We start from the raw sequence: 27,572 nt of genomic DNA, 5'->3' as shown, positions 1-27,572 counted from the left end.
ACCATGGTTTCTCTGATTGTCCAAACCTAGCATTGTGGTTGCACAGTCCTGGCATGCAACTACCACAGAGTCTCCTGGAAAGAATGGCAGCAGCTGCTGGAGCTGCTCCAGCCATCCAGCATGGGATTGAGTTTCAGGCCCGGTAGCTCAAACAGTAACTGTGAAGAATCGATTAAAATTGAAATAACCTGTTACCACTGGACCAGCCTGGTGGCTGACGGGAGATGTGCCAACAGTGGAAAGACTGGGCAAGAAGAGTGGAAACTGTGAGAGGAACCAAGTAGTTGTCTATCAAACACATCCAGGCCATTAAAAAAAAACCCACCCCATGGAAACCGCTCAGGCTTGTCATGATGTCTGAACCCAGCCACTGTCTTCCTCCCCAAGAACTTCAGTTGGAGGACCCTCAGGGTTTCAGAGGGGGAGAGAAGCAACACAGTAGAGCCTGCAGGTCTACTTGTGCATCCTTGCCTTTAAAAAACCCCAGCTCATGATAATAGAACTACAATTCCCAGGAATCTTTTGGAAAAGAGAACATCTGTTAAACAAGTTCAAATGTGTTATGTGCCACTGAATGACATCCCTAGGCCTGTTTTACTCTGCATGTCAGGTACTAATTGCTCATTTTATTCTTCTGAAAATCATGTCTCTACGGCCTGCATTCAGCCACTGAAAATGTGGAGATTGTATGCAATTGGACAAAAACTAAGGCCTACCAAGAGTGGGGTTTAATGTGTCATACAATTAAGAATTTTCTTTGATGCTGCCTCTCCTTGACCCCCCCCCCCTTTGCAGAAAGATACATTTTCCCTTCATCTTTAATTAATTAATCCTACTAATGAAATCGTTGCCACATTTCTATTCAGACCTGTGAATCCCATGTTAGGGCTGGTTATCACAGCAATATTTGGAAATTAAACCAATAAATAATAGATGTACATTCTTAATGAACTAATTTAAAATGAGGAAAGAGTCTGGAAGTTGAAAAAAAAAAAGGAAAAGTTTTGCCGCTTCTCAAGAAAGCAATTAGCACCTGCTCCAATTGAGAATTAAGGTGGCAAATGCAGAATCAATTAATTTTATTAGCAAACTTGAGACGGACACTTAATATTTATTGGTTTATTGTTCAGAGATCAGAATTCCCCTTCCCCACATACATATACACACACTTTTGGGAGCATCCCCAGTGAAACCAACTCCATTTCAAGAACAAAATTTATTAAGGGCATAAATTTGTAATGGGCCAAGTCGCTACACAGATGGAATATATATTGCTAATGTAATTTTCCAAACCAGTGATGAGCACGTCTCCTGGAGATTTTTATGGCTAAGTAATACAGTCTAATATATCGCTGAACAGCAAAATATATTAAATATGTATATGAAACATATCAGGGAAAAAAAAGGATGACAGATTGTCCTTTCGTGGTGTTATATATGGTGTCACAGGGGCAAGAAAGGAGCCGTTCAATCTGTCAAAGAGAAAGTTGCTTAGTTCAGATGTCTAGATGCAGCATGATCAACTCTGTCATCTGATATGCATTAGCAGACTTGCCTGCCTGTCATCCTCTTGCCTCCTAAAGGACCCTGTTCACACCGCACGACTTGGGGGAGAGTTTTCCTTTCAAAGCAGGTTTTTTAACCACCCTCATTTCCAGTCCCTGCAGATGTGGGAGAAATTGTCACACTTGTATGAGCACTGGGAACCTTCATATGACAAACAAAACATGTGGCATTCACAACCCTCTATAGTTTATTCAAGCTGTGGCCACAGCTTGTTGTGTCATCCAAATATGAGGATCAGTGGTTGTTTGAGGGATGACAACCCTCAAATAACTCATGGTCTTTTCATAGGGCTATGTTAAGGTTAAGGTTGTTTCACCCTTAAACAAACCCTGCCATCCCAGTTCAAATGACACAAGAGCTCACTTCTCCTAAATGGAAATTCTGTTATACCCAGTATAATTAATATGATGTAAAAGGAAACTCTTTAAAAAGTTGTTGAAGTGATTGGAAAATTTGTTGGTAAATAGAACAATAATTCTTTTGTTTTTCTGAGCTTCCATAAAATATTGAGATTATATATATATATATATATATATATATATATATATATATATATATATATATCTGTATTCTATTCATGTTAAGGAAACATTTTTTTTAAGGGATTACATCTCCCATGGAGGTTAAATAGTCAAAATGGCTGCCCACATGCACTGCATCTCTCCATGGATTAAGGAAGCCATAGTGGTCTCTAGCAATCATGTGAACCTGTCCACCGTATGGGGACAACCACCAGCAGAGCAAGGTGATGTCAAGGTGTTGTCTTCTAAGCTGGATAATCCCATGACTACCAAGCCTGGCTCTGCAGGTGTGGAGGAACAAGAAATGAATGCCAGAATGCCTGAACAACTCTGCTGTAGCTGCCAGCTTTTACCAAATTTATGTAGCAGCCTAGTTGCTAGGTGAAGATGATGATGATGATGATGATGATGATGATGATTTACATACCTCTTCTCATTTGAAACAAATTGCAAAGTAGTGTTCAAGAAACTAAAAGCAAACACATTTGGAAAGCCAAAGCAAAGAGATATTTTCAGTAAATGCCTAAAGCATGTCAGGGTTGAATCCTGAAATATTCTAGAAGGGAGATTTTTTCACAGGATGGGCAACAATGCAGGAAAGGATCCATCTCTGTGCTGGCACCAGTCAAAATTCTGCTGGCCATAACACAGACAACAGAGTCATCCCTGAAAATCAGAGTGGCCTCGGAGATCTGGTACTGAAGGAGCCATTCCTTGAGATGCCACAGGCTTTGCTCATCAATGACGATACCTTAAACCAGGGGTGTCCAAACTTTTTGCAAGGAGGGCCAGATTTGGTGAGGTGAAAATATTTGGGGGCCGACCATTCAGCCTGACATTCTTTGATCCATTAACATTAAATGCAAATGAACTATTTTATGAAAGACTAAACAAATAACTTAACTGCACTAATGTGAAGGGTGATACTGTGATCTCAACTGCATTATATAGGCCAGGTCTGGCTCAAAAACAGTGGTTTTGATGCGCAAGATGTCATGCAGGTGAAAGTCACTTAGTCTCATCCTCACGCAGTTCTTGTTAATGTTCATAACCGAGAATGTCTTCTCGCACAAGTATGTCGAACCAAACAAGCTCAGCATTTTCTTAGCAAATGTTCGAATCTCTTGGAACCTGTCTTTATCCAGCTGGTGGTAAAAGTTGACAAGAGGGAGCTGTTGGTGCCGACTGCGACACTCGGCATCACACTGCAGCACAATGAGCTCCAGCTGCAGGTGGTCTGGAGCATCATCAGGGTCCACAGAGAAAGGAGATGAAAAAAGCGTGATCTCCTTTTCAATAGCTGCAGAATCCCGAAAGCGCTGTTGAAACTCCTCAGCCAAAGATGAGATGTCTGCTTCATACCTCCTTATTTGCACACTCATATTTTTCTGTGGAAAACTGGTCATTATTTCCTGCAGCAATGGGAAATGTGTGGTATTGGGCTGCGTTTGTGACAGGTGCCTTTGAAAAAGTAGCAGCTTGGTCCCAAAGGCTTCGATATGTGAATACAGTTGGCTTACCACTGCATTTTGCCCCTGAAGGCTCGTGTTCAGCACGTTCAGATGTCGTGTTACGTCAACTAAAAATCCAAAATCAGCCAGCCAAACAGGATCAGATAGCTCTGGCATCGGTTGTCCCTTTTTTGCCAAGAATTGTCCGGTTTCCTCCCTAAGAGAGTAGAGACGCTGCAGTGCAGACCCCCGACTGAGCCATCTTACCTCGTTGTGATGCACAACATCTCCGTATTCAGCCTGGATGTCGAGTAGAAACTGTTGAAACTGGTGGTGGCACAGGGCTTTGGAGTGAATATAATTAATAGCCTTCATCACCGGTTTCATAACATGATCATATTTCAGATGTTTGGCACAGAGAACTTGTTGGTGAATAATACAGTGGAGTTTTATAGCTTTGCCTCCTTCTTCGCTGACTTTGTTACAGACTAGGGTTGATAATCCACTTCGCTCGCCAGCCATGGCAGGTGCGCCATCCGTAATAATCCCAGTGACTTTATTCCACGGTAGTTTCATGTCATCTACAGCAGAACAAACAGAAACAAATAATCTGTTCCTCTTGTTTGGTCCTTAAGGCTCTGGAGGTCAAGTAGCTCTTCACTCACGTTCATGTCATTGTCCACTCCTCTCAAAAAAATCAATAACTGAGCGGTGTCAGATGCAGCCGTGCTTTCGTCACGGGCTAACAAAAAAAAGTCAAACTCCACTTCTTTTGCCTCTAACTGTCTCTTAATATCAGATGAAACATCTTCAATTCTCCATCATAACATTCTCCACAGTGTTACAAGCCAGGCAAAAATTTGCAAACTCTTGCTTCTTCTCAGGACAAATTTTCTCCACCATTTTCATCATGCAGTCTTTAATAAATTCACCCTCAGTAAAAGGTTTGCAGTGCTTGGCAATCAGCATTGCCACATCGTAACTCACCTTTGTGGCATTTTCATTTGACTCACGGACTCTTGTGAAAAAGCGCTGCTGTGCCGTTAAAGCAGCTTCCAGTTCCTTCAATTTTTTGCCACATTTGTTCCCAGTTAGTTTGTTGTAGTTAGCATGCTTCATCTGGTAGTGCCTCTTGATATTGAATTCCTTGAAAACAGCCACAGTCTCTTGGCAAATTAGGCAGACACAGTTGTTTCGTATTTCAGTGAAAAAATACTCCAATTTCCACTTGTCCTGGAAGCGGCGGCCCTCGCTGTCAACTTTCCTTTTTTAAGTTACAGTCGCCATTTTAGAAATGGGCACACAAGCCTTGTGCCACAAGGGTCAAGCGCCGAGAGTGCTGACTCAGGTCTACTGCCATCTTCTGGTGAAATATAACCACCAGCCTTGAAGGAGCAGGAGGCAGCAGGGGACAGCTGCGGGAACCGCTGTGCGGTGAAGGGAAAAACGGCGGCTGGCGGGAATGAGTGACAGGCTGAGCCGGCGGGGAGAAGAGGCTGCAGGCTGCTCAGAATTTGAAAACGGGCCGCAATTGGCCCCCGGGCCGGACATTGAACATGCCTGCTATATAGCCTCAAGTGCCTGATCCTGCCTAATCTTGGAAGCTAAGCAGGGTCAGGGCTGGCTAGAATCTGGATGGGAGACTTGAGACGTGCATTGAGCAGGGCATTGTATGCAATGGTCTTTTAGGTATGATTCTATGATTCTGTAACAAAAATCAGAGAAGACAGAGGACTGGGAGGTGAAGGTCACTTCCACTGTTCCTTGTGGCTTCAGCCTGACAGGGCACAGGGAGCTCAGAAGCCTGCAGTTTCAGGGCAAGGCTCTATCGGCACCTTTATTTGTCCACTCAAGACTAAGGCAAAGCTCTGCATTACGGTAGGGAACAATATACTGTTGCTGAGAAAATTCATTTCTCCCCTGACTACAGTGAGGACTGCAGCTGAGCCCAGAGAAAGCAATGGATCGGTTGGGAAGGGTGTGTGTGCAGACAAGTTACTGCCACTGCATCCTTGCAAACCATGAATCCAATACACTCTATTCATGAAAGTCTTTAAGGAGGAGGCCATATAGAAAAGAAGATTGCTTTAGAATGTCAGTGCCACCTCCAAGAAGGCCCTGCTGCAACAGATCCAGAGGGACCCAGAACAATCCATTGCTCAGTGAAGGGTTTTCCACAATTCCCGGGGTTCAGGTCTGAATTCGGCCCAGAAATTGACTGTCAGGCATTGAAGTGTTGCAATGAGGCATTTTAACCATGAAATCCTATAGGATGCTTGTTGTAGTTGTTGTTAGTTGCAAAGTCGTGTCCAACCCATCGCAACCCCATGGACAACATTCCTCCAGGCCTTCCTGTCCTCCACCATCCCCCGGCGTCCACCCAAGTTCACACCAACTGCTCCAGTGACTCCATCTAGCCACCTCATTCTCTGCCATCCCCTTCTTCTTTTCCTGTTAATTGTTGCCAGCATCAGGATCTTCTCCAGGGAGTCCTTCCTTCTCATTAGGTGGCCAAAGTATTTGAATTTCATCTTCAGTATCTGTCCTTCTAAAGAGCAGTCAGGGTTGATCTCCTCTAGGACTGACTGGTTTGATCGCCTTGCTGGAGTCTCCTTCAGCACTGCAATTCAAAGGCATCAATTCAGTGCTCAGCCATCCTTATGGTCCAGGTTTCACAGCCATACATTGCAACTGGGAAAACCATAGCCTTGACTATATGCACTTTTGTCGGCAGGGTGATGTCTCTGCTTTTTAGTATGCTGTCTAGATTTGCCATAGCTTTCCTCCCCAGGAGCAAGCGTCTTTTAATTTCTTGGCTGCAGTCCCCGTCTGCGGTGATCTTGGAGCCCAAGAAAATAAAATCTGTCACTACCTCCATTTCTTCCCCATCTATTTGCCCAGAAGTGAGAGGAGCGGATGCCATGATCTTAGTTTTCTTAATGCTGAGTTTCAAGCCAACTTTTGCACTCTCCTCCTTCACCCACATCAAGAGGCTCTTTAGTTCCTCTTCACTTTCTGCCACGAGAGTGGTATCATCTGCATATCTGAGGTTGTTGATATTTCTCCCGGCAATCTTAATTCCAACTGGTGATTCATCTAGCCCCGCCTTTCTCATGATGTGCTCTGCATATAAGTTAAATAGGCAGGGCGACACTATACAGCCTTGCTGAACTCATTTCTCAATTTTGAACCAATCAGTGGTTCCGTGCCCAGTTCTCACTGTTGCTTCTTGACCCACATATAGATGGTCTGGTACTCCTATCTCTTCAAGAACTTGCCACAATTTGTTGTGATCCACACAATCAAAGGCTTCAGCATAGTCAATGAAGCAGCAGTAGATGTTTTTCTGGAACTCCCTAGCTTTCTCCATGATCCAGCGTATGTTGGCAATTTGAGCTCTAGTTCCTCTCCCTCTTTGAAATCCTGCCTGTACTTCTGGTAGTTCTCAGTCCTCATACTGCTGGAGCCTAGCTTGTAGGATTTTGAGCATCACTTTGCTAGCATGTGAAATGAGAGCAATGGTGCGGTAGTTTGAACATTCTTTGGCATTGCCCTTCTTTTGTGGTTGTTCAATGCACAGACTCAATGGCTGTGTATCCAGGAGTACCCCAAACTGGTAACCTGTTCCATTAGGGAGTACAACTCCATCCAGAACTGGTAATTGCCCTAATTCCCAGACCTGGATGCTCCAGGGAAGCAATTGTCACAAGGAAAACTTCATGTGGGGGGATTAAACTTCCCTCCTCTTCCACCTCACTGTCTCATATATACCCTGAAATAGTGATTGGCTGCTAGATAGGTTTGGCACCAAGTAGCAGCTTTGGGAATCTTGTTTTCAATGAGAACACAAACTGAAAGGGGTAAGAATCAGGGTCAGGTTTAGAGTTGGGGTTGGGAGGCTCTTCCTCCCCCACTCCCCCCTCCCCCATGCACCACAGTTCCAATTTAGCTTCATTCACACACAGGGGTACAGTGAATTCCAGTGTGCAGTACTTGGGAACATGGGTGCTCACCTGCAGATGAGCAGGGCACAGAATGAGCAGCTACCTTGGCGATTGTCCCCATGGGGCTTTTCAAGGTGGCAGCTACCATTCTGAAAACTTGGGGAAGCACAAGGCTCTCATCACATGACAACCCAGCAAGGCTGGGTTGTTGGGGTGATGAACAAGCAACCTGCAACCCTAACTCTGGATTTGCAGATCATGGGAAGCTGTGGAGAACACCTGCCATGCTCCCAAGTATTCAACTAAGTAACCTCAGAGTAGAATTCCCCCCAGTGGCTTCTCTTTACTTGCAAACTAGGACTCTCTGCTTTGCTCTAATCCTCAAATGAGCTGCGGACAGAGGGATGGAATAGATTTTCCTTGTTGTATTTTGCAGTGGTCTCAGCTTCAATGGACACTTGAGGCCAGTTAACTTTACAAAAGGTCTCATCCTAGGAGAAAAGACAAGAAACAAGAACTGTTCAAGGTAGCTGCCTGGACCTTGGAGATTTGCTATGGGGACTCACCCCCTTCAAAATGTGAGCTACTGCCCCACTGTTCACATGTACAGCTGTTGTTGGCTGGCTTCTTAAGAAGAAGAATCTCAATTACGGGATTCAAAGATGTGTTTGGTGTTAAATGTCATTTGACCTTTCAGAGTGTACCCATCTGACACAGAGCCAGAAACGTGCTTATCCAAGGAAAAGGCACCTATGTCTAAAGGTGCAACGTGATATTCCTGCCTGAGACATACACCCACCAGTTCAACATGACCTGTCTGATGACACATGGCAGCCAACATGTTAGACACTTATTCTAATTAAGGCTCTCATATTCTCAGTGTTCAATTCCTATCTACAGCAGAAAGATAATAAGGGTGGCTGCTGATGAATAATCAAAAAGGGCATGTGTCACCCATGAGATGACAAGAAAGGTCTTTGATTTGCATACTATGTACATATGCTAATTTCTATGACTAGATGCACAATCAGAAATCAGTATAATTTGAACAGAACTAGAGTACATCTCACTTTCATGTGAAAGGCTGTGACCAGGTGCCCTGGGTGCCTTGCTCTGCCTGCTGCCCAGGGCAACTTCATCACCCAGTTCTTCCCTTCTGATGGTCCTTTATCAATTGGGCTTGCAACTGGACATTTCCTTCAGAAAGAGGCCAACCTAAAAATCAAAAATAGCAGTCTAACCTACCTACTCTTTTCACCTACTTGAGTACAGCCTTGATTCCCAGAGTTGCTGTTGACTTTAGCACAGAAGGATAGTCTGAGAGAGGCAGGGAGAAGGGGAGAGAGCATCTGACATCTAGTTAGGTGGCATACAGGAATCTCTAGGAAGACTGAGGGCATATTTTTAATGGAGATCTCTGCTCAGTAAAAGCCACCCCTTTAGCAGAGACTGGTGGATGGACTGGTGTGATAGCATCCATTTCTGCAGGCAGTGGTCTAGCCAGCAAATCAGAGAATTACCTAGTAGCTGAACTTCTTGCTTAATGATTGTAATGTGCAACTCAGAAGCCCACAGTGGGTTAAGCCAGTCGGTCTATTCCAGAAGAGGGATTAAAGTTGCAATCCTTTGATTGGGTTGAGATAACACATTGAGCCATGCTGGTTTATAAGCCACACTGGTTTTGCATGTGTTCTTGTATGACATACCTGGCTGAACAGCATTAAGCCCATGCAGGTGAGCCATTCCCCAAGGGTTATCAGTGTAACTGGAGCCCTCTAAACAGCTAGGGATTAGACAATCCCCCACCAGAGCTTCCAGCCCAAATCCTAGGCAGCCCAGCCTCCCAGGACCCACCTGTGCTCAAATGCACCAATCAGCACTCCTGGTGGGAATTTCGAACCAATGGACATCTATCATCGGTACCTGGCCGGCAAAGGTATAAAAGGGATCTCTGCCATGTGCTATGGGTCAATTGCCATTTTGCTGTGATCAAAGTTACTGTATTTTTCCGTGTATAAGAGCTACTTTTTCTTTAAAACATTTGCTTAAAAATGAAGGTGCGTCTTATACATGGGGGGTCATGCGCATGCTGGAGAGGGGAGATTGGCATGCGCAGGGAGGCGGCAAAGCAGCATGCAGGTGGGGGGCGGCACACACAGGTGGGGGGGTGAGGTGCCACAGGGGGGCAGCAAAGCAGCACGTGCGGCAGCAGCTTGTTCGCTGGAGAAGGGTAGGAAAAGTGGGTGGGCATCCTATACATGGGGGTGTCTTATGGACAGAAAAATACGGTATTCTCAGGAATAAAACAGGGTTTTGCTCCTCTCACTCTTGTTGTGCTTGATTGGGCAGAATGCACCAAGTCCAGACCTCTTCTGTCCTTCACTCTGAACCCTGTTTATAAACTATGCCAACTATTCAATGCTAGGGTTTAATAAAGCCACTGTGCTCTATTGGGTTGCCTGAACCAGAGAGCCCCTTGGCAAAGGGTAGTGGAAAGGCTTGCTGTTCCAGCCAAAGGGCTAGCAAGTGACTGCCTTTCCCAGGCACCCCAAAGAGCCAAAGCGGCACTTGTGGACATCTGGGAAAGGTTTCCCCACTCTACAGCTATGGTGATCCACTTAGTGCTGGTCACTGCTTAGCTTGCTCATTCCTTTCTTCCTTCCTTTGACTGCAGAAGTCACAATTAGAGGTGGGTTTCCCTCTTTTTCGGCAAACCCAGGCAGCAGAAAAGTCAGCACATTCCTAGCATGCTTCAGTCAGCATCGCCAGCTGGGACATGCCAAGAGTTTCAGGCCCTTTCTGTGTTTAATCATGCAAAGGAATGCACCCTAAGGTATGTTTGCATTTTGGAGAACAAGAAGTGGGGTGCCAACTTGGGACTTTTTTGGAGGGGTGACATCACATGGAAAGGGACAGTCTAAATGAAGGGCCCTGCTTGTGAATGTTTGTGAATAGGCTTTCAAGTTTTACCCCTGTTGGTGGCAGATAGGGATTGATGAGGTCAGGGAATGGGGAAAATACTCAAGCAGAGGCTGGATAGGGAACAGTGGCATGGGGTTCCTCCTTTGAATTACCTATTTGCGAGATGGTTTGCATTTCATATCAAAAGGATAAAGGTTGCATTTCAGTTTGCTGGGGCTTTTTCATTCAAGCACAATGTGTTTTAGTCAATCTTATACAGTCAGAAGAAAACACTGCTGAGCTTGGTTGGCAAATTAAAGGAAAAAGTACTTTTCACAAGGCAAGGCATGTGGCTGATCATGAAGAATGATGTTTCAGCCTGTGATAATCTGAATGAGGGGGAAAAAACTGCTTTTGGATTTGTGAGGACATTTTGGAGGGGGAAGAGGAAACAAATGTCAGGGATTGAGAAGAAAGTAGATAGAGAGGCTTAAAAGATCAAATGGAAGCCCCAAAGCCAATGGGTTTGTGAGTTGAGGATGGACTGGAATAGTAGGAATAAGGAAGAAAAAGACAATAATTGGGGTATGAGCCAATTCAAAGAAAGACAGAAGTTAATACAAAAATCTACCACCTTGTACCTGTTCATTTGTGAAGTGATAGGAGCTTCTGTTGACCTCCTTCTGGAAAGACAAGTGGAAATATATTCTTTTATATTGTTCTTTTATATTGTTATTTATTTTATATTGTTAATTTTATATTGTTATTTTTGTATTTTATTGTATTTTATTGTGTTGTAAGACACCCCGAGGCTTCGGCAAGGGCCGGCATAGAAATATTTTAATAAATAAATAAATAAATAAATAAATAAAATAAAGAAGTGAGGGGGTTGTTCCAGATAGAAAGACTGTGTTCTGGAAATCTAGGAAACTGGGGACCTCTGTTATCCCCTGTCTCAGGATCTAGTAATTAAAAGATAAACAAAGCAAGTGTTGTCTTTGAGATTGTTCACCAGATGCTGGAAAATGGAATGTTATTTTATTTTATTTCATTTTATTTTTGTTTCAGTCTTAAGAGACAAGCCTGCATGTTCAGACATGGCTGACTGGGGGATGCTGTGATTTGTGGGACTTTTGTCTGTCTAAACACACATAGCATTGTCCCCCTACTTAATTAACAAAATAAGCATGTCACAGATCAGCTGGGGAACTCTATAGAACTCAAACACATGCAGAACTTGGTCAAATGGACATTTTAGTTTAGCTTCCCCTCTCCTCCCACAGATGGGAAGGTCTGGACATGAAGAAGCTATTTACCAGCACTAGTGATGGGGGGATAAAAAGATAAAATCAATAATTGAGATTCACAGTGCAATGGACCTTGCTTGCAGGGCTTGGGGTAAATTAGTCGTGAGAGTGATTATTACCTCTTGAGCCAATGCCCAAGGCAAATGTAGCTTCTCCATCACCAACAGCTTCCAAATCAGGGATACATGGAGTTCCAATTGAAATCTCTCAGCCACATACATTTTAATAGGCCTGAACTACTAGTAGCTGGAAGAAATTTGATGCCCTGTGCTTTCTAAGGGGTCAGACAGTGTAAATTATATTGGAGGTGAGTCATGGTCTGAATATTCTGGGATAGCTCCAATGCAGAAGACAAAGAAAAAGGTAGTCAAATACTCCCAGCAAAGATGCACAAAATAGAATGGTAGGGGAGGTGTGCCAGAATGAAGGTAGGGAGACTGGCATCTATCTTAAAGAGTCTGCACCTTCCTGGAAAAATTCCTGAGCCTTCAGCATCCATGTAGTAGTCAGGAATTGAGCTGGTGCATTTTTCCTATTATGAAACTACAGGAATCAAGGAGACTTTCCCTGGAGGATTCCCACCTGGCTCGCAGATATTGAAATCTATCTGAAACAGGAAAATGCAACAGTCACTTTATGAAAATGGACAGATATAGACTGAACTGGTGCCTGAAGGTTATAACAAAATATCTTTAAATGTTGGCTATACTGGTGGAAGGCTCTGATCCAGAAAGTAAAATATTTTATGCTGGTATCATCTTCAGAAGGATTCTGTCTTGTCCCTCAGTCTGCATCAATAACATAAATAGGAAAGGCTAGTTTCATGCTTGGATCTTTAATGCTGTGTTGAAGTAAGTATATTTTCAGCCATGAGTAAGATGTGTCAAACAGAAGAGAGGCAAGGGGCTGACTGAAATATGTCTCTTGAACAAGGTTCAGACATAACACTAAACCATGGTGAAAACCACCATGGCATGGTTTGTCGTGTTTTGTGAACCCTGTCAGGGAGTTACCACATGGTACATTTGGTTTCCATGTGACCACTGAACTGGACTCACTCCTCTTCACCCATGCAGACTGCTTGTTCACCTGCTCCTCCCTCTGGTCCAGACAACAGTGGTAGTAAGAAGGAGTAGGAGATGCTAGTGACAATGGTAGTGAGACAGTGGAATCACTAGCTGGGTTCAGACAACATGAAAAACTATGACAAGCCATTGGTAGTCTCTCACATTGTCCAAACCAAACCCAGTCATGGTATTTCACCATGGTAAGTTTGTCTTTTGAAACCATGATAAGAAACAATGCTTTGTTGCATGGTTTCTCCATACCACCATGGCTTGTCATGCTGACCAAACCTAACATCACACTTTTCATGATTCTGGCATGCAACTACCACAGAGTCCTCTGAAAAGTGTGACCGCTCTAGAAGCCACTCCGGCCTCTACTGCCTAGTAACAGACATATGGACCAATGAGGGATGCAGCTTGAGGCTGAATTGTAGGCATAGTGGTTGATGGAATACATGCCAACACTGTGATGGACTGAACAGGGATGGTGGTGTTACTGGACTCAGCCAGTCAACAGCTGGGGCAAACCCCGGGTGGACTCCCGACCCAAAGCCAAACAGAGTCTGAGATGAGACTTAGAGCCAAAACCAGCTTTATTCTAGTGCACTATAGAATAAAGGGAGACAAAAGGGAACATTCAGCCCAAAGCAGTGTCTCAAAAGTTGCACCCTGGTACATGCGTTTTATACCCTAGGTTACCAGTTAGATCACCTAATACACATCTAATACATCGATACATCAATGTATGCACCCCCTCCCATGCTGGAGAAAGAGTCCTTTCTTCTGTCAAGGACCAGACATTTCCCATTTCTATTTCTTATCTGCTCGAGATTCACACAGGCTTGCCATGTTCTTACTCCCTGCACATTTGCAACTTTCATGGCAGCTAGAACCAGTTTCCACTGTCCTTTTGATTACTGTATTTGAGGTCAGGCTAGCATGTTAGCTGTGGGTTACACAAAGTTCATTTTGTTCTTATCTGCCCTCCCTCCTGGGACAGTATAACTGTGGTGTTTTTACTAAGTGGTCTTCCTCTGGCCAACTACTTTTGGGGCCTTCCTCTGGCCAATTACTTTTGGGGTGTTTTGGGGTGCTGCAATTGGCAACAGTGGAAAGTAGAATTATGAAGAAACCACCCAATCATCTGTCAGGTAGATCATGGTAAAAAACCATAAGCCATGGTAGCCCTGCAGGGTTGCTTACTGTGTTGTGTGCATCCAGTCATTGGAGAAGGCCATTGAGAGTGTCTTGTCCAGGCCTCTCCAAAACCAGGAACTGGCACTGGAGAGACTGGTTCAAAACAGTTTATATTAAAGCAATCCTACCCCCATCCCTAACTTACTTGGTGTCCACCCACCTTTGTAGAGGGAATTAGACTAGTCCATTCAAAAACCATCAAGATGTGGGTGGAGGGGGGCGGGGAGGCAAAGTTTGCATATCAGCCAGCTGTGATTTATAGGAAGGCAAGTGAATCAGAAACAGATTTTGAAATCTATTCATCCAGTGGGGCTCTTAAACTTTGAGAAGAGAATGCTAAAGCTGGACTAGGGGAAAGGGAGATCTCCCCCACAAAACAATATAGCAGGGGTCCTCAAACTTTTTGAATAGGTGGCCAGTTGAAAGCCTTGGGGCCGGCTTGCTCACAAGAAGATTGTTTTGGACTCACTTGGAGAAAAGGATCTCTCAGCAAGGTGCCGGCTTGCTCGCAAGGAGATCCTTTTCTCTGAGCGAGTCCAAAACGATCACCTTGAGAGCAAGCTGGCACCTAACCTCATGCTCGAGCACACCTGGCAAGCTATGGTGGGCTTGATAAATGGGCATAGTGGGCTGGATCCAGCCCATGGTCCATAGTTTGAGGACCCTTGCAATATAGTATTAGTATAGTATTAATAACATATAATTAAATTATATATAACTGTGTTAATGGAATGTAAAACCCCAAATGTTCTTTCTACAAGCAGGACAAGAGTGAGGGTACTTCAGTTATAACAAGAATAGGGTGAACTGTGGAAAGGGAAGTGTTTTTTAAAAGGAGATGGACTTCAGGGGACACTGAAGAACTGTTCTTATTTGATACTTGTTAAGAATAAGCTAGATAAATGTTGCCATCTTCCCCACCCCACCCCACCCCTGGTTTTCTGTTAGGTATAATTAACATGGATTAACAGTTGGCACTGTTCCTCCTCCTCCTTTTCCTCTTCTTCCTTCTCCTCCTCCTTTCCTGTTTTAAATTGAGTTTTAACATAACACAAAACCCAGACAGGTACAGATTATGAAGCAAGGAGAGTTACAAAGCATCACTCCAGAATTTGAATAGTGCAGGTGGAGGAGCAAGGATTGCCACATGGGCATTAGCATATGCAATAGATGTTTGCCACACGTCTATGAATATGTTGCGGTTTTCCCACTCCTTTTCTAAGCCTCAGTCTGTGCGTCAGCTTTTCAGAAAGAGCAATTTGTCCATCCATTTTTGTACTGATAGTCCAGTAGAAGATTTCCAATTTAATGCAATTTTAAACCAGGCAGCTGCAAGCATAACAGCAATCAAGTCTTTATGTTAAAGGTGTTCATTCTCATCTTTGCAAATTGAAAGTCAGGGTAGGGCTCCAAAATGTTTAATTCACTGTTCAGTAATTTCACATATTGTATAAAGAACGAGCTCCAGAAGTCTATGACTATTGGGTGTAATTGCCTTATAAGCATTAAGGAATCAATCTGACCACTTCCTCTCCAGCATGATGGTGAAAAGGACTTGCTAAAATTGTATGTTTTAGTTGGGGTGAAGTATCACTTGAGACACCTTCATTGATTGGGTTCAGAAAACACAGTAACCCACATTCAACAGTTGGGTGTGAGTTCTTCTTGAACCATGAACCTTGAATTGAAATATGGATTATTCTTGTTTTTTAGCCACACTAAAACTGGTTTGTTAACCACAAATAACCCAACCAATATAACACATCATGATGAGCAACCCATAATTCACCACAGAAAAACAAACCATGGGTTCTTTTCATAATGTTTTGAGCTGGGGTTCCTCCCTTCACATATCCAAAGCTACAGTCTTTTCTTGCATAACTTTCTTTATTGACCAAAGTGTTTTCCAGAAACACAAACACCCAAAAGGAATCTCTGAGGGTGCACAGAGTGGTTCATTGAACCCAATCTATTATTCATCTCCAAGAACATTCTTTATGAGCATGCCTGGGCCCCATCCCTTTGGGAGGGGCCTTCTGAGAATGAGCATGCATTCTCCCTGTACAGCAATCCTCTATTTGGGCCACCCTCCTCTGCTGGCATTGCAATATGGGGTTGAGAGCTCTACCTGTCTCATCTGTCTCTGAGAAATTCTCCTGTTATAAGTCCCCTCCCACAACCAATCAACTTGGTTATTCTCAGAGGCTGCCTGCCCAGCTAGGGAGTTTGGCTTTAAGAGAAGCATCTCATCCCAACATCTGGAATCAGACCACATTTGGAGAACCTCTCCAGCCCATCCTCCTCCTCTTCTAACTTCCAATCAGCAGGTCTTGACAATGTGGGCCAAGAGCAACCATCTCTTACTCCCAACACGTGTGTTGCCCATAGTTAATAAGTCATAGTTTACTAGCACAGCTGGCTTAAACAACATAATAGCTCATGTTTCAGCAACAACCATATGTAAACCACCATATGGTTATATGGTATAACCCATACTCAACCCTTGTATGAACCCAACTGTGCCCATAGTTTCCAAAGTTCAAGTGCTGCTTAGTCAAAGGGTTTTTTTAACTCTCTGTTTCAATCTTGGTAAGTTTCCCATTTTTGTGTTCAAATTGTGCAATAAACAGTAATAGTATTACAAATTTAAGATGCCCTAACCCTGGGCACAGTGGAGAGGGGAAGGGAGCAAGAAATGTTGCTCATGGTTTGCAAACGTTGAACATTACTTTGCAGAAGTGTGTTTTTAACCCTCTCTATTTCAGCCTTAATAAGCTTCTCAAGAGTAAGTGATATATGTGGGAGGGTGCTATTTAATGTTTCCATAGAAACCCAGGACATGCCTATATCATTTCTTATTATACTTGTTAATTGCTTGATCTGGAAAGAAGCAAAATGCAGTCATAAATTGGGTATAGCAAATCTCCTCTCATTTGGCTTACAGTATTGTGCAGGCTTAATTAATCTAAACTTTTCCCTCTTGTTGATAAATCTCTCTGGTAATTGCTGGCATTTTTTCAGTTTGTTATCTGCCAGAAGAACAGGAATCATGTGGGAAAGGAAAGGAAGCTTGGGCAGAATCATCATTTTTATAGAGGGATCATTGCCCAAAATGGATAGCTAGGCCAAATTTTCCATCCATTTTATAACAGGTATGTCATTTTGTGGAATCAGTCACTACACGTCCTGCCTAAATTCTCAAGGATTTAGTTGGGATGTTTTTTGAGGTTTCTTCTGTGTTGAAAGCAGTGTGCCTAGGCAAAATAAATCAGATTTGTCATAATTTATTTTAAGCTCACTTCAGTGTTGGAAACTAGTCCACATTTCCTTGAGTGTTGGTATTTTTGCTCTGTGATTGAAAAGAAAGAGAAATACATCATCTACAAAAAGATTCATCAAATGGCCCTTTAATTTTAAGGCTGGAATGAACTGTTTGTGCCAGAGGTTCTATAGCCATAGCAAAACGGAGGGAAGAGTAGAAAGCTCAGTTTGTTTTGTCCCTCTAGGAAGTTGCATGGGCATTTGATTTGTTCAAATTTGTGCCTCTGAGACAGTGTAAAGCTGGGCTACCGCTGCTTGGAAACACTTACCCAGGCTCATTTTTGATAATCTGTTGAACAGATAAGGTCATTCCATCCAAGCAAATGCTTTTAAAGCATCTAAAGGATACAATAGATACACGAGATTTAGTAGAGTATAAGGGATAATTTTAAAAACCTGTCAGATAGCATTGGCCATCCGATGGCCTGGCACAAACCCTACTTGATCCTGTGTGCTTAACTGATTCAGTCACTTGACCAGAATGGATAAAAAGAATTTGACATCTTGGTTAATCAGTGTGATTGAGTGGCATGACCCTAATAGGTCTTCAGGGTTCTTAGGAATAACAACCACCCTTACTCTCTTCCAAGATTCTGGAATCCTGGAGTCCCCTAGGATTTCATTAGCAAAATTTGTAAGATGTGGCTAGATCAGGGTCACGAAAGCCTTACAAATTTTCAATGTAAAACCATCGATGCTGGGGGATTTGCCTGGTTTCGGGTGTTTATTATCGTGACCTCTTGTTCGGTTATAGGTTAGTTAAGCATTGATCTGTGTTCAGCCTCAGTTGCTCTTCTATCTAAACAATCCATACATACCTGCAACTGAGGGCACTGGGTTTTCTGGCGCACAGAGCAGCAGAGAATGCCTGACCAGTTTCCTTGATAAGCTTATAAAGAGCTGTGATTGTGGCTCTAGCACTCCTTTCTTTGAAGGTCCCAGCAAGTAGTTTTGTTCCCTTGTTTCCAAAGTCATAATAATTACATTGTAGATAGATTAAGGAGGACGTATTGTGCCAATCCCAACAGCTTTCATTTCTGCCCATTTAGCTGGTGGTTGTGGGTAGGTTCCTTGCAGATCATTTATGTTTATAAAATCTTCATTAATTCATTAGATTTCTATCTAATAATCCAATTTTATCCCCACAGCAACAGTCCTCTGAGGTAGGTTAAGTTGAGAGTCTGTTACTGGCCCAAAGTCCCCCAAGTTGGCTCCATGGCCAAGCATGGACTACAGCTTAGATTGCCTGAGCCCCAGTTCTGTGCTCTGAACCACGACACCTCACTGCTCTCCACTTAAGGCACCCACTTCTTTTCTTAGTCCATCTTTTTGCTCTGCCCTGACCCACCCTGACCCCTCTCTCTCTTTTTGAGAGGGAACCCTCCAGAATGAACAGTGCCCATAAGGTAGCCTTCATAGTATCCCACAGAAGGCTGGTGGAGTCTGTGCATGACATTTGCAAGCATAAAAATTTGCTATGCTCTGAAAAATTTTCGCTTTAAAGGTCTGTCTTGTGAGCAAGCTTGTTAAGAAATGTTCTTTTTAAGGCTAATGCCTCTGGTTCAGATCAATGACATGGGAGCACAATCAGACGACTTAATCAGGCGTGTGCTAGCACCAGTAACATGTGGCAAGAAAGCTGCAGATACAAAGAGAGCCATTTGTAAGTATGTCCCATGCCTGCCAGAGTAGAAAGTGCAGCCATTCTCATTCCCATGTAACATGCTGCATGAGCTAGATAAGCCATGTCCATCAAGGAGGTTAAATAAACAGGACATCCTCATGCTTCTCTCCAAGATGCAATTAAGGATAGCATTCATGTTTCCAACCATCACTGCATCACCTGTTTTAAAAAGTGCAAGGGCTTCAAGCATGTCCATCATGATCAGAAATTGCACCTGGTTTGCACCATGAAAGGGGACTAGCATATGTGAGCAATCTGCAATGGCACCTTTCCAAAAAGTAAAGCCCCCTCATGGGTCACAGGAGCGGTTCTCTACTTTTATGGGCAGTTCATGCTCAGATTTATGGCAACCCGTCCTGCTTTAGATGACCCCCATCCCTGCACAATACTGATCCTCTGGAGTTGCATAAGGCAGAATTTGCAGAATTCCAAGGTAGTGATAGATCTCTTGGACAATCAGGTTTCAATTTCATGAGAGCACTATATCCTGATACAGCCCAGCCCATTCACATTTAAAATGGAATTTAATTGCATCTGATGGGTTGTGACCGCTGTTTTAGAAACACAGAAACATAGAAACAGAGCGAGTCAGAAGGGGCCTCCAGGGCCATCTAGTCTAAACCCTGGCTCCAGCCAGCTCCACTCACGACATGCCCACCATGTGCATGTCCAGCCTATCCTTGAACACCCTCACCAATGGGGCCTCAACGACCTTCCATGGAAGCCCATTCCACACCCTCGGGGTCCTCACTGTCAGGAAATGCTTCCTGGCATCTAAATGGAACCTTGGCTCCCTGAGCTTGGCTCCATTGGAGCACGTCCTGCCTTCCTCTGCAGGGGAGAACAGGTCTCTACCCATCTCCATGTGACATCCCCTCACATACCTGTATGTCGCCAACAGATCCCCTCTGAGTCTCCCCTTCTCCAGGCTGAAGAGATCCATTTCCCTCAGTCTCGCCTCATACCCCATCCCCTGCAAACCGGCCACTAACCTTGTGGCCCTACGCTGCACTGACTCTAACCTGGCTATAACCTTTCTGTAATGAGGGGACCAAACTGAGCACAATACTCCAGTTGCAGGCACACCAGAGTCATATAGAGTGGTAGTAATACCTCTCTCAATCTAGAAGCCATGTTTCTGGCTATGCAACCAAGGGTGGTGTTAGCCCCCTTGATCACCGCATCACACTGCTGACTCATGTTTAGCCTGCAGTCAACCAGCACCTCGAGGTCCCTTTCACAAGTGCTGCTCTCCAGCCATTTGTCATTTAACCTGTTCCTATGACACCTATTCCTATGCCCCAAGTGCAGGACCTTGCACTTATCCACATTGAACGCCATCCTGTTGTCTCCTGCCCACTTCCATAGTCTGTCCAGATCCTTTTGCATCTGGAGTACCTGCTCCAGTTTTAGTATTGTCTGCGAGTTTGATCAGCAGATTGTTCACCCCTTCTTCCATGTCATTTATGAAAAGATTAAACAGGATCGGCCCTAGGACATAGCCCTGGGGAACCCCGCTTGTCACTGGCCGCCATCCCGATGATTCCCCACTAATGGTTTTGATGGGGTCTGGTTTTTAATGAAAACTTTTTAGATGAAAATGTGCTTTTCAGTTGCATGGAATAGTGAGGTCAGTAAGCCTCTTTAGATCATGAGGCTGCTATTAGACCTGAGATGATGTTGATCACAGAAAAGCCTCCATCTTGGAAGACATAAGCAACTACTGCTGTACTGCTCCAACTTGGTCTGGAGATTTTCAGAACAGAAATTGTCTCACTTAGCTCCATGATTTTGTGTGCTCTAACTTAGCCACCTTCACAGAAAGCTCTGTCCATTTCCTACCATACAGCTCCAGTGCAATCAACCAGTCTTCTTGCTCATAACCCTTGCAGGAATTATTTGAGACTATCAACTGTCATCCTTGCCTTTGGCACCTTCTACTGCTTTAGAAAAACTTCAGAGGTCCCCATGTCTGCAGCTGTGACATGAGTCTCTGGGGATGAGGATATGAGCAATTTTGGGGTGGAAATATGCTGTGAAGAGTGAATGAGGAGTTAATTTGAGACCCCAATTCATCCCAACATAGCTCATGTTTCTAATAAAGGGTGTCAAGAGTATAATATGTTCCTAAAATCACCCCTTACTCCAGAGTATTGGAGAATGGCCAGTGTAACACTATTTTTTTATTTTTTAAGGGAATTTTTGAATTTTAAAAAAGGAAACCAGGAGGGATCTGGGAAATCACAGGCCAGTTGACATAACATCTGTTTGGGTAAGCTGCTTGAAAGTATTATTAAGGATAGAATCAGTAAACACATAGAGGGACAAGCCCTGCTGGGGGAAAAAATCAGCATGGCTTCTGCAAAGGAAAGTCTTCACTAACCTGTTGGCATTCTTTGTCAATAAGCATGTGGCCACGGGGATCCAGTAGACATTGTTTACTTGGACTTCCAAAAAGGTTTTTAATAAAGCCACTCATCAAAGGCTTTAAGCAAATTAAAGGATCACTAACTTGTTAAGGAACAGAAGACTGAGAGTGGAAATGAATGGCAGGCAATTTTCCCTAATGGAGGAATGTAACCAGAGGAGTCCCACAGGGCTCTGTATTGGAACCAATGCTTTTCAAGCATTCATAAATAATCTGGAATTAGGAGTAAGTAGTGAGGTGGCCAAGTTTGCTAATGACACTAAAATTTTTAGAGTGGTTAAAACCAAAAAGGATTGTGAGGAGCTCCAAAGGGATCTCTCCATGCTGGAAGAATGGGCATCAAAATGGCATATGCAGTTTGTTTGTTTATTCATTTATTTATTTATAGTGATATCTATACTACCCATTAACCAAGACAGTTCTCTGGATGGTTCACAAGTTCAAAAAACACAGACAAGCACACTATACAACAATAAATCAATAATACACTAATGAAATAGCAACAATAAAATAATAACAATGAGCCCACAATAGCTGCCCTCAAGTTAGTTCAAGGATACAGCAGCAATAAATCCAGTAAAATGCAATATAAACAAGATAAAACAATAGTTATGAAAAGATTTGTAAAAATGTAACTATTAAAATATTGGGTGAATAAAAGGTTTTTACCTGGAGCTGAAAAAGATAAAGAGTGGGCATCCCTTGGGAAGCTGATTCCACAGTCAGGGTGCCACAGCTGAAAATGTCCTTCCCCTCCTAGCTACCCTCTTTATTTCCTTTAGGGGTGGCTCTCTGAGAAGACCGCAAATGATGACTTCAAGATCTGGGTAGGGTTATATGGGAAGAGGTGTTCCTATATATAACCTGGGCCCAAGCTGTTTAGGGCATTAAATATTACTGTAAGCATTTTTGATTGGGCCTGGACTTCAACTGGTAACCAGTGGAATTGGAGGAGGCCTGGCACAATATGTTCATACCAGCCAGTTCAATACAAGTATAAACTAATACATGCTGGGGCAAAAAATCCCAGCTTCAAGTATACATTGATGGGGTCTTAGCTAGCAGTGACTGAACAAGAAAGGGATCTCAGGATAGTAGTGGACAGCTTGATGAAAATGTCACCCCAGTGTGCAAGCTGCTGTGAAAAACAAAAACTCGGTGCTAGGCATAATTAGGAATGGATTAGAAAATAGAACTGTCAAAATCTGACTTCCCTTATCCCATAGACAAATTTTTGCTGTGATCACACTTAGAATATTGTGTTCATTTCTGGTTGTCTTACCTGAAAAAGGACATTACTGAGCTGGAAAAAGTACAGAGAAGGGGAACAAAAATAATCTAGGGGCTGGAGCAGTGGTTACAACAACTGAAACTGTTTCGCTTAGGAAAAGGGTGAGTAAGGAGAGACATGACAGAGGTTTTTAAAATAATGCACAGTATAGAGAAAGCAGAGAGGGAGACATTTTTTCCCTCTCCCAAAACACTCAAACCTGGGGTCATCACATGAAGCTGATAGGTGGGAGGGTTAGGACAAATAAAACTTTGGAATTTGCTGCCATGGGAAGAGGTGATGGCTGACAATCTGGATGGCTTTAAAAAAGATTGGACAAATTCATGAAGAAGGAAGCTATCAGCGGCTACTAGCCTTGCTGGCTGTGTGCTTCACCAGAGATGGCCTGCCTGCATGCACCAGTTGCTGAGGGGCAGGTGGAAGTCTTGCACCCACCCTGCTTGAGGGATCCAGTGGGCAGCTGGTTTGCCACCATGTGTTTGGACTAGATGGACCTTAAATCTGATCCAGCATGGCTTTCCTTATGAGCTGAAGAATAGTTGGGAAGATTAGAAGGCTAAGTGGCATCTAGGCATTCATCTTGGTAGCCCACTAGTCATCATCACCATCCCATCAACAGACACAGAATAACATAATCCTAGAGGTGGAAGAGATCTTGGAGTTCATCTAGTGCAGGTTCTGCAACTAGTGCTGGAGAATGGTTTCCACCTGGCTGAGAATGATAGGAATTGCAAACCTGGAGGGCACCAGATTTGAAACAAGTGTTGAATACTTGCTCTTGTTCAATATAATTTCCTTCCTGCATTGACCCTCAGTAAAGTCATTACTCCCTGAGTTTACGGAAGGACTGAACTGATCAGTCCAGTATTTCCCCCTTTGCATACATTGTTAAACTAGAATATTTGTCTCCACATCCCCTACAGAAGCTTAAAATCTAGTGCCAAGCACTCCCTGAAGTGCCTGTTCTCTCAGCAAATGCCCTGCTGCACCACTAATTAAAGTGTCCCATTGCAATAAAGGGTCTATTTAAATAAAAGCAATTCAACTGTGGGGGGGTTACCCCAGCTGACATTCAGCTGTGCATAGAGAAGGTGGGTTGGAGAATTTTTAGAGGGAAGGAGAGTTGTTCTTATAATGGGCGCTAATTTGTTTTCTGAAGCCTGCTTGTCCTGTGAACTGGCTGTGTGTGAAATACACCCTCAGCATCTGAATAAGGAGAGTTCTGAGGAAGTTTATGGAGCCTGCTTTGACAGTGGTTCCTCATTAAATCACAGTGCCAAAAGGAGTTGAATTAAAATGTCAAGATAACATTAGTTTACAGTTAGCTGCAGAGAAACCCACTGGCTAAGGTTGCCACCTTTGGAACCGTGATTTCCCTAACCTTGAAAAGAAACAACCAAGAACTCTGCCAGATTAAGCCTATGGCTTGGTAGCAAGGCATGGGGGAATTCAGCTCATCTTCAGAGCTAGCTCTTGGACAGATCCCTGCTCTTCTCCAGCACTGCCAGGACTGGCTCCAGCCTTAGGGTCCAGTGGTGTAGTGGCACATTTCCCTTTCCTTCCCTTCTTTATTTTTCCTGCTGCCACTGGAAGTAGTAACAGCAGTGAAGAGGTTGGCATCCTAGTCAACATTTTGCATACTTCACCATGCCCCATCCCTAATGTCATTCCAGGGCATCATGGGAGGAGTGGGGGATGAAGGAGGCCAATGGTGGTGAATATATGGCAGTCACCAAGAGTGTAGTGTTTTGTGGGGGGGGGGGGGGCGTTCATGCACATCTCTCCATTTCTCTGCAATTTCCCAGGCTGCCTTCACTTCCTGATCTGCAAAAGCACCATAGGAGGGATTGCACCATAATCTCTTTCCCTGAACTTTGTTTGAATTGTGGGATGCAAAGGAGGCTACAGGCTGTTGGAGAGATGAGTGTGTAATGACAGACAGGGCTCTCTCTCTCTCTCTCTCTCTCTCTCTCTCTCTCTCTCTCTCTCTCTCTCACACACACACACACACACACACACACACACACACTTCCACAAAGACACTGACCCCAACCCATAAGAATTTCTCTGACATTTTCTTCTCCTGCTTTTCAAAAGCAATTTCTTTTCTATCAAATTGAATGAGAATGTTAAAAAATAGGGGAGATTTGGGCATGTGGTGGGCATGTCGTGAGTGGAGCCGGCTGGAGCCGGGAGTCAGTCTAGATGGCCCGGGAGTCCCCTTCTGACTTGCTCCGTTTCTATGTCTCTATGTTTTTGGCACAGTTCTGCTTTACACAAATGCAAAGAAGACTCCTGAGAAAGGCAGAGTCAAATTTTCCTGTAATTACTGGGGGTGGGGGGGGTAGGAGCATCATCTGCGCAGATTTCCCCTGCACCAAGGGAAGCAACACATTGACACAGCACTATCCACCAAAGACATTTCAGTTAATTCAATTCATCACGGTGGTAGATACATAATCAGGAACTCACCATTCATATGATATTTATGTGGTACCCATGGGGATTTCAATTTCTGATACAAAAATATGGATGCACTTCTAAACAATGAGCAGGCAGGAGCAGGTGGCAATTAAAAGCAGCCTCCTGGTGAAAAGGGAGTGTGTCTGGTCCTGTTTTCGAGATGTGTGGCTTGATCCTGTGCGGGCTTGCTCAGAAGTGAGTTGCACTGCCTTCATTGGGATTCACTGCCAAGTAAATATACATTATAATGCATAAGGATCTCCACTGGAGTGCCTTTAAAATTCCCCTGTAATGCAGAACAGAGGTGGTGGCTCCCTTCTTACATGGCTAGGGAGCACATCTGGATGGAAGCTTTCAAGGGTACAACAGTAGCAGCCAACATTCTGTTCCTCAGAGTAAGGTGGTTGAAGAGATCTGATTCTGGACTGTACCACTTTCAATCTCAGGTAGGGGGGTCCCACTTTGAATGCTCCCCCAACAATCCCCAAACCAGGCTGTAACTTTGTACTCAGCATACTACAGAGATCTGGCATAGGAGAACATCCCAATATGTGGTCCTCTTAAACTTGCACTGTGAAATGGAACAGTCTGCCCCCTTCCTCCCTACTTCATTCTGCTGCAGGGTTAGACTACCCATGCCTAACTGTGTTGGGGTGGTAAAAGCTCCACAACAAGCTTATTTAGGATTGTGACCTATAAGGGGAAAGAGTGAGGGAGAAAGGCTTGACAACTTCTTTAACAGCCTCTGTATGAGACTGTTGGTTGATAAGGGTTTATGGGTTCCTTTAGTGGTGGGGGGGGGGCTCCAATATACTGGTTATCACAGAACAGGGATGGGTAATGTGTGGTCCACCAGATGCTGCTGGTCTGGAGTTCCCATCAGCCCTATTCAGTACAGCCTAAGGATGACAAATGATGGAGATGGCAGTCCAACAATCGCTGAAATTCTCCATCTTTGACAGAGAGTGCCCTGAGTGTCCTTTGATATAGACCTGGTCTCCTGGAATTTGGAGTCCCTGTTTCTGCAAGAGTCCAGGCCATTCCCCATCAAGGGAGTCAGATCAACTATACATGGTGTACAATGAGTTATTAATGTAAGATGGCTGCATTCATTTCCCTCAATGGCAGCCTTCTAAAAACCTGGTAACCTGCAGACTAAAAAACCCATATTCCCAGAGAGCATGGCTGTACTAGTAGCCCATTAGAACAAAGAGACAAAGTTGTAGGATGTTGAATACACACACACATGGTGGGGAGGTCCTTTGAAGTAGCATACTTTAAGGGATAAACTATATATTTAATTCCAACATCCTGAGATGTCTCTTCATTCCACTGTGTTATTTTAGATTTTCCTCAGTTTTGTCTGACAAAATGATCTCAGTTCAAATCCAAGGAAAACCATTCAACATCACAGTAGTCCAAGTCTATGCCCCAACTACTAGTGATGAAGAGGCTGAAGTTAACTAGTTCTATGAAGGCCTACAACACCTTCTAGAATTAACACCAAAAAATGATGTCTTTATCATCATGGGGGATTGGAATGCTAAAGTAGGAAGCCAAAAGATAACTGGAATAACAGGCAAGTTTGTCCTTGGAGTACAAAATGAAGCAGGGCAACGGCTGGTAGAATTTTGTCAAGAGAATACGATGGTCATAGCAAACACTCTTTCCCAACAACCCAAGAGATGACTCTACACATGGACATCACCAGATGGTCAACACAGAAATCAGATTGACTATGTGCTCTGCAGCCAAAGACAGAGAAGCTGTATATAGTCAGTAAAAACTAGACCAGGAGCTGACTGTGGCTCACATCATGAGGTTCTGGTTGCAAATTTTAGGCTTAAATTGAAGAAAGTAGGGGAAAGCACTAGGCCACTCAGGTATGAACTAAATCATATCCCTGATGAATATACAGTAGAGGTGACCAATAGATTTAAGGAGTTAGATCTGATAGACAGAGTGCCTGAAGAACTATGGACGGAGATTTGCAACATTGTACAAGAGGTAGCAACTAAAACCATCCCAAAGAAAAAGAAATGCAAGAAAGCAAAATGGCTGTCTGAGGAAGCTTTACAAATAGCTGAGGAAAGAAGGGAAGCAAAAGGCAAGGGAGAAAGAGGAAGATACACCCAATTGAATGCAGAATTCCAGGGAATAGCTAAAAGAGATAAGAATGCCTTCTTAAATGAACAGTGCAAAGAAATAGAAGACTACAATAGAATAGGGAGGACCAGAGATCTCTTCAAGAAAATTGGAGATATGAAGGGAAACTTTCATGCAAAGATGGGCATGATAAAGGACTAAAATGTCAGGGACCTAACAGAGGCAGACGAGATTAAGAAGAGGTGGCAAGATTACACAGAAGAACTATACAGGAAAGAGCTTAACATCCCTGATAACCACGATGGGGTGGTCACTGACCTCGAGC

At 43.7% G+C, this 27,572-nt stretch overlaps 1 pseudogene; it reads left to right on the top strand.

Annotated features, from left to right (window-relative positions):
* The first annotated feature begins 9,384 nt into the window (after window positions 1–9,384).
* LOC123023934 overlaps window positions 9,385–27,572 on the top strand; it is a 28,096-nt pseudogene continuing 9,908 nt past the window's right edge.

Source organism: Varanus komodoensis, unplaced genomic scaffold (assembly GCF_004798865.1).
Source record: "Varanus komodoensis strain SLA01 unplaced genomic scaffold, ASM479886v1 scaffold22, whole genome shotgun sequence".
Classification (NCBI taxonomy): Eukaryota; Metazoa; Chordata; class Lepidosauria; order Squamata; family Varanidae; genus Varanus; species Varanus komodoensis.
The sequence above is the reverse complement of the archived record's forward strand: the minus strand, read 5'-3'. Positions and strand labels throughout refer to the sequence as shown.